The following is a 20,766-nucleotide window of genomic DNA, read 5'->3' as shown; positions in this document are numbered from 1 at the left end:
ATTCAGTGTCCCCTCGACGATCACCAGTGGTGTACGGCCAGTGTAGGAGATCGCTCCCCACACCATGATGCCGGGTGTTGGCCCTGTGTGCTTCGGTCCAATGCAGTCCTGATTGTGGCGCTCACCTGCACGGCGCCAAACACGCATACGACCATCATTGGCACCAAGGCAGAAGCGACTCTCATCGCTGAAGACGACACGTCTCCATTCGTCCCTCCATTCACGCCTGTCGCGACACCACTGGAGGCGGGCTGCACGATGTTGGGGCGTGAGCGGAAGACGGCCTAACGGTGTGCGGGACCGTAGCCCAGCTTCATGGAGACGGTTGCGAATGGTCCTCGCCGATACCCCAGGAGCAACAGTGTCCCTAATTTGCTGGGAAGTTGCGGTGCGGTCCCCTACGGCACTGCGTAGGATCCTACGGTCTTGGCGTGCATCCGTGCGTCGCTGCGGTCCGGTCCCAGGTCGACGGGCACGTGCACCTTCCGCCGACCACTGGCGACAACATCGATGTACTGTGGAGACCTCACGCCCCACGTGTTGAGCAATTCGGCGGTACGTCCACCCGGCCTCCCGCATGCCCACTATACGCCCTCGCTCAAAGTCCGTCAACTGCACATACGGTTCACGTCCACGCTGTCGCGGCATGCTACCAGTGTTAAAGACTGCGATGGAGCTCCGTATGCCACGGCAAACTGGCTGACACTGACGGCGGCGGTGCACAAATGCTGCGCAGCTAGCGCCATTCGACGGCCAACACCGCGGTTCCTGGTGTGTCCGCTGTGCCGTGCGTGTGATCATTGCTTATACAGCCCTCTCGCAGTGTCCGGAGCAAGTATGGTGGGTCTGACACACCGGTGTCAATGTGTTCTTTTTTCCATTTCCTACTTGCAGGAAATAGAAATAAATCCTAAAAGCTGCAAGTTACTTGCAGATACTTTTTGCGTGGTGTTCACACTCGAAGCGGAAAACGTGCAGCAAGTCACTTCCGCAATAAATTGCTACGGTCGCTAGTCGACTTGGCGATATGTTTACACTCGCAAATCGCGCGGCAAGTTCCTCCGCGCAAGTAAATTGCTGCAATAACTTGCTAGTGTAAACCGAGCATAACACCGGCAACTTTCACACAAGGGAAGCAAACCTCTTTGCCTACCTGAAAACTACAAGTGTTGGCCATTCTGTACGACTACCGCTGATTCTCTGCAGCAGACTAAACTATCGTATAGCAAAAGAAACACACCCACATTCATTCAGTCACACATGCCAGAGAGTTCTGTATCACTGGAAAGCAAATAAAAAGATAATGAAAGGGGACTACAGGACCCTTTCAACATCATCATCATCACCACGTCCAATCTCAAAGGTAACTAATGCTCACGACCGTTACAGCGTGTATTTGAAGCAGACCTCATTTGCATCCTCATAGTGGCGCTACTAGAGCGACTCTTATGCGACTGACGCGATCTTTCAACCGACATCATCTTTCAGATGTACAAACACGCCTGCCAATATTCGTTTATGTCGCAAAACTCCTTCTTGGTGTTGCGATTTTTTTTCGTCGGTATATTTTAAAAATATGAAAAATTTTAAAAACGTACATCGAGTATCGCGAAACAAGTGATTACTATTGTGTCGCATTTCCTGTTGGCGCGCGGCCAGGCGAAATGTCGCTCCACGCGCGTGCAGGTTTCCCGTCTACTCTGCCTTCGGTGAGAACTGAACATTAAACGCGACTTTTTGTCGGCGTGAAAGATGGGTGACTTATTTTCCGACCGTTTACGTCAATATCTTTCGATAAAATTTATTAGCCGCGACAGACTATCGTAAACGGCCGCTCGGCCACTTGGCAGCGTGTCAGCGGGTCGCGCCTTCCGCGGCGACGTACGGCGTAAACAGCTTCCGCAGTCCGTGCGCCGCGTCACAATTAAGGACGCCCGGGCGTCGGCAGGCGCAAGCCTTGACAATGGAAAAACACCACCGAGTCTTCCCGGCAGATTTACTGTACAAACTGTATCGATGCGCTTGTCGGTTTACCAAAATACCCAACATAATGGGAATATTGAAAATCCCACACGACCATTTTTTTAACAATATTGAGTTACCTCTGATTTTACGCTTTTTTTTTTAATTTATTTATGAATTTAGCCAGCTATGGACCGCAAAGAAGGGAAAGCAGAAAGGTGGAAGGAGCATATAGAGGATCTATACAAGGGCAATGTACTTGAGGACAATATTATGGAAATGGAAGAGGATGTAGATGAAGATGAAATGGGAGATACGACACCGCACTGAAAGACCTGAGTCGAAACAAGGCCCCGGGAGTAGACAACATTCCATTAGAACTACTGACGGCCTTGGGAGATCCAGTCCTGACAAAACTCTACCATCTGGTGAGCAAGATGTATGAGACAGGCGAAATACCCTCAGACTTCAAGAAGAATATAATAATTCCAATCCCAAAGAAAGCAGGTGCTGACAGATGTGAAAATTACCGAACTATCAGTTTAATCAATAACGGATGCAAAATACTAACGCGAATTCTTTACAGACGAATGGAAAAACTGGTAGAAGCCGACCTCGGGGAAGATCAGTTTGGATTCCGTAGAAATATTGGAAAACGTGAGGCAATACTGACCCTACGGCTTATCTTAGAAGCTAGATTAAGGAAAGGCAAAACAACGTTTCTAGCATTTGTAGATTTAGAGAAAGCATTCGACAATGTTGACTGGAATACTCTCTTTCAAATTCTGAAGGTGACAGGGGTAAAATGCAGTGAGCGAAAGGCTATTTACAATTTGTACAGAAACCAGATGGCAGCTATAAGAGTCGAGGGGTATGAAAGGGAAGCAGTGGTTGGGAAGGGTGTGAGACAGGGTTGTAGCCTCTCCCCAATGTTATTCAATCTGTATATTGAGCAAGCAGTGAAGGAAACAAAAGAAAAATTCGGAGTAGGTATTAAAATCCATGGAGAAGAAATAAAAACTTTGAGGTTCGCCGATGACATTGTAAATCTGTCAGAGACAGCAAAGGCTCTGGCTCTGAGCACTATGGGACTCAACATCTGAGGTCATCAGTCCCCTAGAACTTAGAAATACGTATACCTAACTAACCTAGGAACATCACACACATCCATGCCCGAGGCAGGATTCGAACCTGCAACCGTAGCTGTCGCGCAGTTCCAGACTGTAGGGCCTAGAACTGCTCGGCCAGCACTTGGAAGAGCAGTTGAACGGAATGTACAGTGTCTTGAAAGGAGGGTATAAGATGAACATCAACAAAAGCAAAACGAGGATAATGGAATGTAGTCGGGTGATGCTGAAGGAATTAGATTAGGAAATGAGACATTTAAAGTAGTAAAAGAGTTTTGCTATTTGGGGAGCAAAATAACTGATGATGGTCGAAGTAGAGAGGATATAAAACGTAGACTGGCAATGGCAAGGAAAGCGTTTCTGAAGAAGAGAAATTTGTTAAGTCGTTTCTGAAAGTATTTGTCTGGAGTGTAGCCATGTATGGAAGTGAAACATGGACGATAAATAGTTTGGACAAGGAGAGAATAGAAGATTTCGAAATGTGGTGCTACAGAAGAATGCTGAAGATTAGATGGGTAGATCACATAACTAATGAGGAGGTATTGAATAGCATTGGGGAGAAGGGAAGTTTGTGGCACAACTTGACTAGAAGAAGGGATCGGTTGGTAGGACATGTTCTGAGGCATCAAGGGATAACCAATTTAGTACTGGAGGGCAGCGTGGAGGGTAAAAATCGTAGAGGGAGACCAAGAGATGATTACACTAAACAGATTCAGAAGGATGTAGGTTGCAGTAGGTACTGGGAGATGAAGCTTGCACAGGATAGAGTAGCATGGAGAGCTGCATCAAACCAGTCTCAGGACTGAAGACCACAACAACAACAACATGGACCGCATACAATTTAAGACTTATGGTGTTTCTTTTTCTTCCGTTCTTCCCAGTATTTCTTCATTTTCTAGCCAACTGCTCGTCTCTGCTCATATGTCCACACTCCCTAGGGTCGAGGTTTTGGCTCATCTTCTTCATATTTTGCGTTTTCTATCAGTAGCCTGAAGTGATTCCTGTCACGCATTATTTCTTCTGTAACACCTATTTTGTTGGCGTCTTTCTTTACTGCTTCTATCCATCCTACAGTTTTTTTCAGCTTACCAACGTAATTAAAATTTTCTTTGTAATCCGTGTTTCTTCCATTCTTTTTAAATGTTCATAAAATTTTAGCCGTCTCTTCCTCATTGTATCTGTGATCTTGTCTATTTTTGTATAAGTCTTCATTTCTCCTTTTAATCCACCTATTTTCCTTGTTTTTCTCAGGACCTAGAATTTTTCTTAGTATTTTTCTCTCTCTTTTTTCTAGTTCTCTTAATTCGCCTTTCCTATTCAATGTTAGGCACTCTGATCCATACGTTTCGTGTGTCCTAATAACTGAATTATGATGTCTAATCTTCGCTTGTATGGACATTGATTTCTAATTGTAGTAGTTTTATGTTAATTTACATGCAAATTCTAACTTTTTTATTCTTTCTTTATTTGTTGTGTTATCCAGTCCATTGGCTTGGATCCACTCCCCCAAGTATTTGAATCTATCAACTCTTTTAATTTTTCCATACTTTGTTTTCATAAACTTTTCTCTATTATGTTTGCGATCTATATACTCGGTTTTTTCATAGGATATTTTTAGCCCAGTCTTTCCAGCAATCTCGTGTAACAGATCAAGCATAACTGTTCCGTCTGTTCGGTTTTCAGTTATCAATGCCATATTATCCGCAAAGGCTAAACATTTCACTTCAAATTTGTTCTTTCCTTGACCCATATTTATACCCTTTCTGCCTCTGTTTTTAATGTGCTTTCCCATGTTTTTACTATTTTATATAAAACCAAGTTAAAGAGAATTGGGGACAGCCCATCTCTTTGTCGAACTCCTGTTTTAATTTTGAATGGTTCAGAAGTTTCGCCTTCAAACTTAATTCTTGATGTTGTATCTGTGAGCGTTTGTTCAATAAGTCTTCTGGTGTTCTCATATATCCCTGATTCATAATGTATCTGGAATAGTGTTTGTCTGTCAACTGAGTCGTAGGCCTTCTTGAAGTCTACGAAAGTAACTACTGCATTTTTATTTTGTATAGCACTCACTCTCAAAATTGTTTTTAAATTAAGAATCTGTTCCCACATGTTAGTGGCGGCCTCATATTTCTAAGCTAAATGCTTGAATTTTTATCACCGAAAGGTTCAACTACCTTTCCCCAAACCAAACTTTTACACTTTATACATATAGGCCAATAGTGAAATAGAGAAACCCCATATGTTATGGAATTTTCTGTATTGTTATGCGTCCATTTTATGACCTAAACAATCAGGAAACCTTCACATGTACAAAACATATGGACTTTCTCAAAATTTTATGTTGTCAGCACTGCTTTAAGCAGGGAGGATAATCGATATGTGCATATAAGTGGCAGGGCAATAGACAGATTCCATATTTCTAGATTTCCGAAAAGCATTTGACACGAGGTCCCATTGTAGATTGTTGACGAAGGTACAAGCGTACTGATTAGGTTGCCAGATATGCGAGCGGCTCGAAGTCTCCTTAAGTAATAGAACCCAGTATGTTGTCCGTGACGGTGAGTGTTCATCAGAGACAAGGACATCATCAGGAGTGCCCCAGGGAAGTGTGATAGGACCGCTATTATTTTCTGTAAACGAATATGATCTGGTGAACAGGGTGGGCAGTAATAGGCTGCTGTTTGCTAATAATGCTGTAGTTTACAACAAGGTGTCGAATTTGAGTGACTGCAGGAGGATACAAAAAGACTCCAGCAAAATACGTAGTTGGTGTAATGAATGGCTGATAGCTCTAAATGTAGAAAAATGAAGGTTAATGCTGATGAATAGGCAAAACAAACCCATAATGTTCGTATATAGCACAAGTCCTGTCCTGCTTGACACAGTCACGACGTTCAAATATCTGGGCGTAACGTTGCAAAGCGATTTGAAACGAAACGAAGATGTAAGGATTGTGGTAGGGAAGGCGAACGGTCGATTTCGGTTAATTGGGAGAATTTCGGGAAAGTGTTGTTCATCTGTAAAGAAGGCCGCATTTGGAATGCTAGCACAACGTACTCTTGGGTGCTGCGCGAGTGTTTGGAATCCGCACTATGTCGGGTTGAACAAAGACATCGAAACAATTCAGAGGGGAACTGCTAGATTTGTTACCGGTAGGTTCGAACAACATGCAAGTATTCCAGAGATGATTCGGGAACTCAAACGCAAATCCATGGAGGGAAGGCGACGTTCTTTTCGAGGAACACTATTGAAAAAATTTAGAAAACCGACATTTTAAGATGGCTGTTGAACGATTCTACTGTCGCCAAAATAGATTTCGCTTAAGAACAATGAAGATAATATCTGAAAAACTGGGCTCATGCGGCGACGTACAGACAGTCGCTTTTCCTCGCTCTACTTGGGAGTAGAACTGGAAAGGAAATGACTAGTGGTATAGGGCAGCCTCCGCCACGCACCGTACGGTGCTTTACAGAGTGTGTATAAAGATGCAGATGTACGAGGGTTACTCGTAAAGTAAGGAACGATCGGTCGCGAAATGGAAAATACAGGGAAAATCTGATGAAGCTTTGCACAGATGCGTTGGGCTCTGTGTCTAGTACGCCCGTCGATCGTATCATGTCATTCTTTTCAGTTCTGAGCTCACAGTGAGAACGTAAAGATGGCTAGAAATTAGCGTCTCCCGCCAAGTGTGAGGGGCTGGCGAAAGATTTCGCCTGAAGCTATGCAATCTACATAACATAACTGTCATGCGGTTCGTTCTACACAACAATTCTCAGCCGCACTCTGCAGGGGCAATGAAGGTGCTCCTGCAGCGTTTCCGATGGGAAGTGTTTGATCACCCACAAGACAGCCCGTAATTAGCTACCCCTGTGGTTCATCTCTGCTCAAATAAACCGCTGGGTATGAAGACAAAATTCTGACTCAGACAACGAGCTGCAGTCCAGAATAGAAAATTGTCGACAATCACTGGCGGCTGTATTTTGTAACGAGGTAATTGAAAAGTTGGTACAACGCTACAAGAGATGTCTAAATCTGAGCAGCGACTGTGTAGAGAATTAGCTGGAAGGTGTAGCTAACCGTTGCAAATAAAACAGTTTTGATTTTCCCTGTGGTTTCCATTTCGCGACCTATCGTTCCTCACTTTCCGAATAGCCCTCGAACATTTCGCTCCAACCACGAAATCACGCCCAACTTTTTTTCCGCATAGCGATGCGTAGTACGGATGTAGCTATTATGCAGTCTCTCGTTATAAAATGACCATTTCACATGGCCTAAAAGCCAGTAACGGATTCAGAGTCCTAGGTGTTCTTAGCATTACGTCTGAATATTGCAACAGGTACTTGGGGCAGTCTTTGCGAACCGTTCCCCTTTCGCTTTACCGATCGTCAGCGGTACAACAGATACTGAATACAGCCTTACGAACAGGCATAAAAATTTTAATTGACCAGACACGGATTCCAGTTTACACTTCAAGAAATTCCGACTCAAAGAGGTTGTAGAAGTCAGAATGTATATAATTTTTTTATTTAATTGTCTTAATCGCAAAGTTTTTGTACAGAATGAGGTATGACAGATATCTTTAGAAACTACAACAAAAATAAAAGAAAAACACTATTATTTATTACAACAAGACATTAAAAATAAAGGAGAGAGAGACATTACAATGTATTTAATTTTAGAAAGAGTTCTGTAATTGGTTTTTATTTTTGAACCTTTTTTTTTAATTGCTGACCAGTTTCAAGCTGTCAGAAAACAAATATATTTTTAAGTTCGTTATGCATAAAAATTGTTTACTTAAATACAACTGTGCTCTCAAATGAACTTTCTTTTAATTACTTTGTATAATTTTCTGTACGTAATCCATGCATCAACGACCTATAGGATAGCTTTGCGTCCAATATACACTGAGATGATAAACGTCATAGAATAGCGATATGCACATATGAAGGGCTTATTTCAATAGTGGTACAAGTCCATTTTTGTTCATTTTGAGATACAGAGTCCTAAAGTTAAATGAGCGCTGAAAACTCTGCAGCTGAGATAGCAGAAATATTCAAGCATGTGGTTTCTTGATAGAGATGAACCTTTCATTCTGTTTGTTTGGATCATTAATGTCAGAAGCATTATAGGCAGAAAAGTGGAGGTAATAACCGCCACTGAAATAAGCCCTTCATATACACATGGCGGTAGCATCGCGCACACCAGCTATAAAAGGATAGCGCATTGGCGTAGTTGTCATTTCTACTCAAGTGATTCATGTGAAAACGTTTCCGAATGATTATGGCTGCACAAAGGGAATTAACAGACTTTGAACTCGGAATGGTAGTTGGAGCTATTCGCATTCCATTTCGGTAATCGTTAGGGAATTCAATATGCTGACATCCACAGTCTCCCAAAAATATCACATTGCCTCTCACCACGGACAACGCAGTGGCCAACGACCTTTCCTTAACGACCGAGAGCTGCGGCGTTCGCGCAGAGTTGTCAGTGCTAACAGACAAGCAACACTGCGTGGAATAACGGCAGAGATCAATGTGGGACGTACGACGAACGTATCCATTAGGACAGTGCGGGAAAGTGTGGCGTTAATGGGCTATGGCAGCAGGCGCCGGACGAGGATGTCTTTGCTAACAGCACGACATCGCCTGCAGCGCCTCTCCTATGCTCTTAACCATAAAACGAAAAAACCGTTGTCTGGTCAGATGAGTTCCGATTTCAGTAGGTAAGAAAGAGCTTATGGTAGGGTTCTAATGTGGCGCAGACGCCGCGAAACCATGGATCCAAGTTGTCAACAGGGTACTGAGCAAGCTGTAGCTGCCCTCGTAATCGTGCACGCTGTGATTACATGGAATGGTCTGAGCCCTCTGGTCGGACTGAACCGATCATTGACTGGAAATGATTATCACAGAAAAATCACCAAACAGAACTAATTTTGTTCAGACGTCTAGTTTCGGCATCTCATCAACACCATCTTGAGGCCCCTATGCATTCCATGAATAGACAGACAGATACACCGATGGTTGTGTATGACTGGAGTCATCAATATCTTGATTCTGTGAATTCATTTTTGGAGTATTTACTTCGAAGACTTGAGTTGTTGTGAAGTCTTCGATGTAAATACTTCCTAAAGTCACTCAACTTCGACACCTTGTTATACACTACAGCATTATCAGCAAACAGCAGTATGTTAACTGCGCACCCTGTCCGAAAGATCATTTCTGTCTACAGAAAATAATAGCGGTCCTGTCACACTTCCCTGGGGCACTCCTGTTGATATCCTTGCCTGTGATGAACACTCACCCTCGAGGACAACATACTGGGTTTATTATTTAAAAAGTCTTCGACCCACTCACCTACCTGCGAACCTAATCCATACGCTCGTACCTCTGTCAGCAGTCTGCAGTGGGATACACTGTCAAATGCTTTTCGGAAACCTGGAAATATGGAATCTGCCTACTGCCCTTCATCTATAGTCGGCAATATATCATGTGAGAAAAAGACGAGTTTCGTTCGAACGATGCTTTCTAAAACGTTGCTGATTCGTGGACGTATGCGGTATTTGAATTCTGCACCTGTTCAAGAATTTTGCACCAAACCGATGGTAAGGATATTGGTCTCTAATTTTGGGAGCTCATTCTTGTACCTTTATTACATACAGGATTTTGCGCTTGGAGAGGAGCCAATGCCGTAGAGTACTTTTTGTAAAATCGAGTTGGAATACCATCAGGACCTGACAACTTTTTTTTTTCCAACTCTTTCAATTGTTCCTCTCGCCAGGGATGCTTTTTCTACACTGAAGCGCCAAAGAAACTGCTATAGGCATGCGTCTTCAAATACAGATATATGTAAACAGGCAGAATATGCCGCTGGGGTGGCAACGCCTATATAAAACAAGTATCGGCGCAGTTGCTAGATCGGTTACTACTGCTACAGTGTCAGGTAATCAAGATTTAAGTGAGTTTGAACGTGGGGTTACAGTCGGCGCACGAGCGATGGGACACAGCATCTCCGAGGTAGCGATGAAGTGTGGATTTTCTTCTATGACCATTTCACGAGCGTACAGTAAATATCAGGAATCCGGTAAAACATCGAATCTCCGACATCACTTCGGCTGCCAAAAGATCCTGCAAGAAGGGGACCAACGGCCACTGAAGAGTATCGTTCAATGTGGCAGAAGTGCAAACCTTCCGCAAACTGCTGCAGATTTCAATGATGGACCATCAACAAGTGTCAGCGTGTGAACCATTCAACAAAACATCATCGATATGGGTTTTCGGAGCGGAACGCCCACTCGTGTACCCTGGATGACTGCAAGGCACAAAGCTTTACACCTCGTCTGGGCTCGTCAAGACCGACATTAGACTGTAGATGACTGGAAACATGTCGCCTGGTCGGACGAGTCTCGTTTCTAATTGTATCGAGCTGATGGACGTGTACGAGTATGGAGACAACTTTTGCGGGATGGATCCATGGAACCTGCATATCAGCAGGGGACTGTTCAAGCTGGCGGAGGCTCTGTAATGGTGTGGGTCGTGTGCAGCTGAAGTGATATTGGACCCCTGATATGTCTAGATACGACTCTGACAGGTGACACGTACGTAAGCATCCTGTTTGACCACCTGCATCCATTCCTGTCCATCTATGAAATTATTGTTGTAATTTTGTATTCAATAGAAAGTTGTTCTTCATCATGATCAAAGGCAAGAGTTTCCAGTTCCAGCAGGACAATGCGACACTCCAAACGTCCAGAATTGCTACAGAGGGGCTCCATGGCCGCTCTTCTGAGCTTAAACATTTCCGATGGCCAACAAACTCCCCAGACAAGAGCATTATTAAGCATATATGGGATGCCTCCAACGTGCTGTTCAGAAGAGATCTCCACCCGCTCGTACTCTTACGGATTTATGGACAGCCCTGCAAGATTCATTGTGTCAATTCCCTCCCGCACTACTTCAGACAATAGTCTGAGTCCCTGCCACGTCGTGTTGCGGCACTTGTGCGAGCTCGTGCGGATCTTACACGATACCAGGCAGGTGTACCAGTTTCTTTGCTCTTCACTGTATGCCGTCCACACGGAAGTCTGTTCTATGGTCAAACGGCGGTGTATTTGTACTACGCCCCTGCGTGAACGATTCCTTTAAAAGCGAATCTACTAATCTTTTCCTGTCGTCATTTGCGCGTTAGCATTTCACCAATACTGTCACCTCTCAAATCATGTACCTTTCCTCGTGACTCACCCTGCATGTAACGGCATCGGCAATGCAACCGCAAACTTCTTGCCATACTTGAAATGAAGGCAGGATTCTGAGATTCAGTGGCCAGCGCCGTTCCGCCTAAGTTATCTGTTGGTTGGCTCTGAGCACTATGGGACTTAACATCTATGGTCATCAGTCCCCTAGAACTTAGAACTACTTAAACCTAACTAACCTAAGGACAGCACACAACACCCAGCCATCACGAGGCAGAGAAAATCCCTGACCCCGCCGGGAATCGAACCCGGGAACCCGGGCGTGGGAAGCGAGAACGCTACCGCACGACCACGAGATGCGGGCTAAGTTATCTGTATGCACGTCACTGACTCAAAGGTGAAAACTGCCATTGCTTCTTCCGTTCCCTCGCAAATTCTACACAAATTTCAGTAGTCAGCGTTTGAAGTATTCGGCATAACTAGAGCTGCGCTCTACCAAAGCTACGACTCGGTAGTTTTCGCACAGTACTTAAATGACGTAGCAAATGGAAGGATTACCAATAGTACTGGTAGCATTGGTAGGGAAAGAAACATAAAGGAATGTGTGAGAAACAATCTGGGAGCCGACGCCTTTTTTTTTTTTTTTCGCTAATTAGAATCTCTCATCATTCACGTTAGTCCATTGTGTATTTCACATCCGTACAAAACATAAATTGCACTTTATGAGTAACAATACTTAATTGGTCGCGTAACTTCTGCGCTTTTATGTAACCAAAGCAATTGTAAGTAATTGCTTTTCATTCAAATACAGTTTACACGCGCAAAAATAAAAAATCTATGAAATTATTGTTGTAATTTTGTATTCAATAGAGCGTTCTTCATCATGATCAAAGGCAAGAGTTTCCTGTTATTATTGATAAGTGAGAAGCAAACAGAAACATGTTTTCTGTAAGTTCGACGAGGTGTTGAAGCGAAGTTTGATATGTTTTTGTTTTGAGTTTTTTTTCTATTATTCTGCCTTTATTTGGGAAATAGCGTTTACTAGTGTTGTATGATATTTCTTTTTCTTTTATTTTTACTACAGCACCTCTCTGTTTCACGTCATAAATCAACAATTTGCAGATAAAACCAGATTTACATATTGAAAATTTCAATTTTGCTATAAAACTGTTCATTTTCAAGCAGCAGACGGGGGCATAAATGTGTAGAACAAAAATGTTCCGTGGGTCACACGCCCCTTCATGTATCCCCGCTCAGTTTCTAGACGGCTTACCGCTTCCGATTTCCAGGGGAAGCAGGGGCACTACAAATGTAGTGTGTGGACAGAAAGTTGGAAATGTGGGTCTCACGGGGAGCGTGCCAGAGATAAGTCCCTGCAGTCGCACTATCGGCTGGGTCCTCGGTGGCTCAGTCAGCCGGCACGGTAGCTCAGCGTTCCTTCACTGAGTAAAGGAGTCAACGATCAACTTGAACGGATGTCTTGTGACGTCCGCCCAGACCAAGTGCAACGAACAATGCCGAACAAAATGAAAAAGAGTCAGATAGGGCGTCTGCCATGCAAGCAGGAGGTCGCAGGCTCGAGTCCCGGACGGGCGATACATTTTTCAACTGTCCCCGTTGATATTTATCAACGCCTGTAAGCAGCGAAAGGTCTAGATTTCATTATAAGGTCGCATACGTAAACAAAACGATCGAAATGAGGTAACGCCCAACAGGTGTGCAACTCACCTAACGTGATTACGATCTTAACTGACCAAGGTTGTTAGGAAGACTACCGTAATCTACATTTACTTATGATAGTCGGCCCAGACTACGCTAGTCTTACAACTCTAGGCTCTGCTAATATTGTAACCTCAAATTAATGTTTGTCTCAGCAATAAAATCTGCAGCGGAATACAAGGTGTGCATTAAGTGTTTAAGAGGTTAGAGTTACACTTTGTCCCGGCCTTTAATCCCAGAACCGCGCGTCTCTAAATCGACGGCGAAAAAGCACCACAGGGAAGCTGCATGGCATCAAATTGAGGAAACCATCATTCTGTCTCCCAGAAAATAACACTCCGCTACACAGTAACACACATAAAAAACGTGGAAATGTATAGAACTAACAGCTAATCCCAGTACACGATACCTGCCATTCCCAAGAAGTCACAGCAGAGAGCAACCGTCTGGTAGATGTATTGTACAAACACACATAAACCTCAGCTCGTTGCCAAACCTAATTTCAAACATGAAATATTTATAAAATATAAACAAAACAATTCACAAACACGTTGTAATATTTCTGGCTTATTCAGCCATCTTATTAGGCTCCAGGAAGCTATTCCCATGGCAGTGGAGATGCAAGAAGCATAGAGATGACGCAATGTGGGATGAGGTGCCGGTGACAGATGTTAGATTCGGTACCATTCCCGTGAGAAAGACCGCCTGCATGATGCTGCTGCTCTGTGATTGGCTGCTGTGCTCGGCGGCAGGGCGCCAAAACGTTGCTATTATTAATTAAACCTGTCATCCAAATTACTTTTTTAATAAATAAACATCTCTCAACAGCCAGCTATCAGTCAGTCATTTCAAAATTATTAAAATCAAAGTATTACTAAAACAAAAAACTGAAGATATTACTGCCGATGCACTTCGGTGGCGTTCGGGTCACGCCTTGCTGGCTTGGCGCGCGAAGTGTCTCGGGCAGTCCGGCTCTCCAGTTCTGACCGTTCCAGTAGACAGACACGTTGTCTGTTATAGCAGTATTTGTTTCATGCAATTTTATTTACTACAGTTCCGACCGTCGCTAGGTACAGACATGCTGTCTGTAATAGTAGTGTTTGATTCATGTAATTTTATTCTCAGGTTCTGACGGTTCCAGTAGACAGACATGGTAGGATGTATTTCATGTTATTTTAGCCAGATACAATGACTGTGGAAAGATATGTTCAATACGTTGTGATCAAGAATAGTTTCTCGTGTCTATATCAATAAAAACGCGAGTGACATCCCAAATGAGTTATAGTTTATTCGTAGCAGCAGTTCCTTGCGAAGTTAATTTCAGCCTCAAGAAAAAGAATCTACGACCTGCATGCTGTTTTCTGCGCTGGGGACATCATCATCATGAAGACAGCAGGTTAGTGAAGTGTACAAGAACTTATATATTCCACACAGGGCAGTGGAAACAACTAGGCACCTCAAGTGTACTGCATGCACAGTACAAATGTGCTCAGTGACATGTCATCTGCAGTAATGCAGAGGAGGTAAAGAAGGATGAAAGTATTAACACTATCTCACTTTTATTCCTTTTTCTTGCCGTAACGTACAAATAATATGAATGACAACATACAAGCTAGGACTGTGCATACGGTTTATGTGTTGGACTGACACGTGGTTGTAATCTCGCCATCAGAAGGAAAGCATTAATATCAAAAAGGAAGCACGTAACTACAGCAACATCGATACACTGTGAAGATGGAGGGAGGAGAAAGGAAAGGGAAGGAACTATTGTTGTCAGCTGCTTCGGGACTTCATGCGGAATCAGCGGCGACGAGTGAAAATCTGTGCGGGTCCCCTCGCTCACAGAATCTCCTGCTTAGCAGGCAGTTACGTTTACCCCTGCGCCCCTAGGACGCAGTGTTTATTGCAAATGCGCGGACTGTCTCGGACGATCCCGGCACGCTCCCCAACCTACTCACACCCCATCCAGCACGGCCCTCTATCCGCAGTAGCCGTCCATGTCCTCCATGCTCGCTAATTTTAGATTTCCACTGGAGGTCGAGCGTAAATCTGCATCCGCACTGAAGACTGTGGATTCATTGTCCATCGAGGCGAAGTGGCGCAGCGGTTAACGCAGCTGCCTGGCAAGCAAGAGATCCTGGGTGCGGGTCCCGACCCAGCATTTCCACTCGTCGCCGCTGATTCCGGGTAAAGTCCCGTTGCAGTTGGTATTATCAGATCCTTCCCTTTACCTTTCCGTTCTCCTCCCTCTACTTTCAATTTACGTAATGTTTCCTTATCATTAACAGTCAAGAAACGTCCGCTAGTAAGTTAACGCACTTAGACTCGCAGCAGTTGTGGGGCGGCGAGTAGTTATATCACAGATTTAAAGTTTTGATGCCGTCTTTAATCACGTGAGCCTGGCAACTAATTTGGTGGTCAGCCAGAAAGCGAAGGGAAACATACTGACCTCAGTTTCCAGTCTGCACGGCCACATTCCGGTCCAGCCCACTGAAAGAAAAGTGTCTATTTCCCATTTCTTTGCGGGATCAGGACTATGACTTCAGTAAAAGTTTAAAGTTCCAATCAAGATTTAATTTAATTAAAGTTTATCACAAACAACACTTAAAATTGCGTTATGTTCAATTGTAAACAAGTCTTTCTCATCTTACAGCACCTTTAACAGTTCAAAGGCGACCTCTACGGTAACTTCCTACCAGATTGTTTTTCGCCCTGACTAACATCACTCAATTGTAAGTTCGCAATAAATGTTATAAAATTAATGCTCCCATAAAAGTGGAAATAAATTCACCACTTGCCACGCGGAATTGAATTTCACACGGACGGCACACTAACAGTTATTTTATCGAATTCTACACGATCCAGGACGGTGTACAGTCCTCGCGAATTCACTATCCGTTTTCACTGCCAAATACGCGCTTGTCACAGCTCGGCTCTGACGTCATCCGAGGCAGAGCGCGACCAGACGTGTAACTGGCGTGGACCTCACAGTGTCTAAGAGCGAAGTGAACCTTCCTACTGCTTCAGGGGCTGTATTTATAAGGTGCCGGTGCGGACTGCTGAGAAAACATTTGTTGTCTCTGTCTATTTGCATACGGCGGCAGTCTACAAACGACCGAATTCTCGGGCACATAATCTTTAATAATATAGTTACCAATTACTTCAGAAAGTTCTTAATTTTTGCTGGTATGCAGATAAGCAGTGTGAAAGCACGTAGAAAGTTTCAGCTCGCTAGAATGAAAACTTTGCTTAATAGAATTTATTTGGTGGAACTAACGGTAGATTGTTACCTCTGAACCATACCTTTGCTAAGACTTATATCAGTTGCTATTTATGTTACAAGACTTAAACTTGGCGCCGGCCGAAGTGGCCGTGCGGTTAAAGGCGCTGCAGTCTGGAACCGCAAGACCGCTACGGTCGCAGGTTCGAATCCTGCCTCGGGCATGGATGTTTGTGATGTCCTTAGGTTAGTTAGGTTTAACTAGTTCTAAGTTCTAGGGGACTAATGACCTCAGCAGTTGAGTCCCATAGTGCTCAGAGCCATTTGAACCATTTGAACTTAAACTTGGTGTAGCTCTATTATTTGATATATTTGATCATCTGGTTTAACCAAAATCCTCTATATTAAAATTTCAAGTACTTAATCTACAACACTTAGGTACATTTTAGTTACAAAATTAGTTTTTATTTAATTACTCAAAAACTATAAGAGGTAGATTAACGTGGACTCTTTGTTATTATTTTTGGAGTGTACTGAAGCATAAAACAAATTTTAAAGTTTCAAAGTCCATTATTTAGCGCCTCTGATTTTTCCGTAAAATGTGGATTCTGGCGTTAATTTTTGTTTTATAGTTTTGTAAACCATTTATTTATAACTTCTAACTGCACCTTCTGACCAAATTCTGTCTTCCTAGCGTCATTATTTAGAGCCACTGATTTTTCTCTTAAAACGGCACTTTTCCGTAAACTATTAAGTTTAGAACATCAAGACTTGGTATTTGGAACATTATCACACTAAACTATAATTTAAGAAAGTTTTAAACATAAATTTTGATTTTTAATTTCATACTAAATTGTGGTGCAATACTTGTGCGCTACATGCAGACGCGTTAAGGTGACGTGGCGCTACTAGCAGTGAAATGGGGTAAGTGCCGGCGCACTCGCTCGCCTCTATATCTCACACATGATACAGCGCTTGGCTTGCTTCACAGTGTTCTATTGTTCTGTGAGTTACAAACGTTAATAGCATGCTGGAATGCTGTACTGTTTCTCCTGGGTGGGCATGAATGAGAAATGTATAGATTACATGTTTTTACGATAAGTATTGTATGAGTAACAAGGAACAATATATTATGCTACAATGTATGCCTATTCCATGGAATTGAGATTCTGTGTTTGAATTCTTACCTCTTTTGTCATTACTATTGTTCTTCTTGACTTATGATCTAAACGCGAACCGTAAGGAGCGTTCAATGAAGGTTCATCTTGCTGCATCAGCCAATATAAGTTATTAACAAAACTGAAAATAGAGTTGTTTGTGACTTAAAAATTGTGTCCATGTTGAAATCATTTGTAATCCTAAGCCTTCCTTGTCTAGAGTAGGCATGGGCCTTAAGAGAAATTCTTCATTGTTAGGCGCCATCTTAAAAATTAATTAAGAACTTTCTTTTAGCTCATCGTCGATACGTGCTGCTGGTTAGAAAACTAAACTTTTCTTTCAGATTCTACGAGCCTGCGGTCAATGCAAATAATTTACTAAGATTCACTTCCAGATTTTCTCAAAGTTGCGAGATAACATCCCAGGCAGGAAGGCCTGATCACAGGATTCTAGATGCAAGATTTCATTTGTAAAAGCTACGGTTGTTATCTTATATTGGTAATCAAGACGAAACCACGATTTTGAGTTGCGGATTTTATTGTTGTTCAGTGAACGCACTGGTGAAATATTCTCTGGTGCTATAAGCACACGACTTTTAACTTGACGTGGACTAGGCATATATTGAGGACTATCTGTGGTGTTTTAATAGTTAAACAAATGAATATTTACAATTTCGCAACCTCTGAGAACTAAGCTAGTTTACTGAGTGCTTATATGCGTCGGGCTAAATTAAACAACATATTACACTGTTAATAATATTCCTACATTAGTTATTTCTCTTTATGCTGAGCCATTGCATTAATGTGTGTTTCTTTTTTTTATATAATTCACGGCTCATATTCATTCTATTACATTACACTGACAGTAAAGAAAAAGAGTCACAACTATTTTTATTTTATTACATTACAATGCTGTGCTCACCTTCTTATGCTAGACATTGCAGAATTAAATCTATTTGTTAGCAAGAGAGTCTTTGTAAATTAAAGCTATTGTTGTAACCCACCATTGCAGAAATTTTGATCTCAATAAAGTTTCAGTTGTTAATACAAAATGATCATTACTAGAATTTGCTCGAATTTCTGTAGGAAAAGTATAATCTCAAGGATATAAGCTAATTTTTATGTATATAAACGGTAAATGTTCGTAGTTGTTTTCATCGAAATCTGAACCGTTTAATACGAAGTACTACAGTGATTTATAGATTGTCCAGATTAATGCGAACTGTATAGATAGCACGAACCTGCACGCACGCTCAAGCTCATTTGGAAGAAGACTATTGTTTTTTCAAAAGCAATTAATTTGCTTACGGATGTATCATCCATTTTCATTAAATACGCTGTCATGGCACATCGACGGATTCCGGTAGATCTAAATCCAGAGTGTAATAAATTTAAATGAGGTTTCAGCTTCCGCTGAGAATTTGTAGCGTCTTTGACGAGTAGTCAACTACACTCTCCAGCAATCTTTACAAACCACTACATTACTGAAAGCATAGAAAGGAATTTTTCGATGTTCTATACACCACTCTCAAAAAGAAAATGGTATTACGCTAGTTACGATGTGACAAAACTTTTCCAAGAAGTTTTACTTCTTTGAATATGATTGAATTATTACATGCAAAGAACTTTAAGTAAGATCAGTGAGGGATTGAAGTTAATGTCCTTTGCTTTCCTTCATTCCCCTAGTGAGAGCTAGTACAATGCACACCTCCATAACAGTTGGTAAACATTACAACATGTGTTTCACAAAGCTTAAATTGAAAAATACGTATTTTTAACACATTCATCTCTAGACATTATCGTCACACTGCTGTTGTTGTACAGTTAACAGTAAATCTTCGAATATCCCACCGTCAACTTCAAAACATTTGTGCTCTGCTGGGAGAACGTGTTGTGTTGCTTTTCTGAGTGTCTTTGCACGTTTCCTAATGAGAGAATCAGTATCCATGAAGGGATCAAGTAGTTCATCTCATATATTCACTTTTCGTTTGTACACTTCAGACTTCATACAATCCTGTGAATAAAAGTCTAACGGCGTACGATCTGGCGACCTTGGTGGCCAGTTAACTATACTACCAGAACCGATCCAGCGACTGCGGTAAATTCGGTTGACATGTTTCCTCACACCTCTGGTAAATTGCGGAAACTGTCCTTCATGCTGGAAGTGCACTGCAGTCCGCGTAGCCACAGGAACGTGCTCAAGATGTTCAACAAATGAATTTTCCAAAAAAGTGCAAGTAACTCTGTCCCGTCAATCGCGTATCTAAAATGACTGGACCTATGAAAAGTTACCTATCATGCTACATCAAACATTGATAAAAAAAGAACGTGTAAATTGATTTCCACTGTAGGGTGTGGATTTTCCTAAGACCATAGATGATTTTACTTCTTTTATTGATTCCATTCCGAGTGAACGAGGCTCATCAGTGAAGAGCATTGATGGAAGCAAATGGCAGCTGTCATTTAACCAATGACAGCATTCAAGTCGTCAATGTGATTATTGTGGACAAGCTGTCTGTGAAACGGGTACAAGTCTTCCGCATGTAATGGTTGCGTTATACATATCTGTGCAACACTGATACGTGCAGAAAGTTGCCACTGGTATCAGGACTACTCTGCACCATTTCAACAATTTATTGCTATTCCTGCTAGGTTGTGAAGAAAAATGGGAACTTGGAAGAACACCTGTCTCACACCATTTGCTGAAAACTGTGGTATGCAGTCTACGAGTAAGAAATAGAAGTGTAGGAAAGAGTCGACGGTGTTCTTCGGGGACAGTAGGAGTAATATCTTAGCAGAAGTAGTACACATACAAGAGATCTGCATGTTCTTGATTGCTGTAGATGTGCGGCATTTTAGCCAGCGCGGGTACAAACAGTTACTCGATGCTTCTCTCTGACACTCTTTCAATCACTCTCACTATTTCACTCACAACGCACCACGGACAATTGGGCATTCAGTGGGCTAGTTTAATGACAGAAAGACATCCTGCGCACAGAGGTTGAGGATGGACTAGAATAAAACGTCAAAGAAATCGGATGGCTAAGACACGTGCGCGGCACTGGCCCAGAAACGAATGTACATTAAATGTGTTTCACCTCGGAAACCGGAATAGGGCATACGTCCATATGAGGTCTTTTGCTTCAAGTGAGCTTTCTTGTCATATCCTTGAATGTTGACCATTCCTCCTGAAAAACCCTGTATAATAATGGCAAAGCAGGATAAGGAACGTGGTGGGGAGAAAAATTTGGTAGATAGTTATGGGTCGGAAATGCAAAGACATAAAGCGGCAGTCGTAAGACGAAAAGTAAGCGACGAGCGCTGAAAATTGTCCACTAAGCGACAGTGTTCACACCAGAACGATTTTGTCCGAGAAAGCTTTGTTGCGCCGTT

Source organism: Schistocerca serialis, chromosome 4 (assembly GCF_023864345.2).
Source record: "Schistocerca serialis cubense isolate TAMUIC-IGC-003099 chromosome 4, iqSchSeri2.2, whole genome shotgun sequence".
In the NCBI taxonomy this organism is placed as follows: domain Eukaryota; kingdom Metazoa; phylum Arthropoda; class Insecta; order Orthoptera; family Acrididae; genus Schistocerca; species Schistocerca serialis.
Note: the sequence above shows the minus strand (reverse complement) of the source record.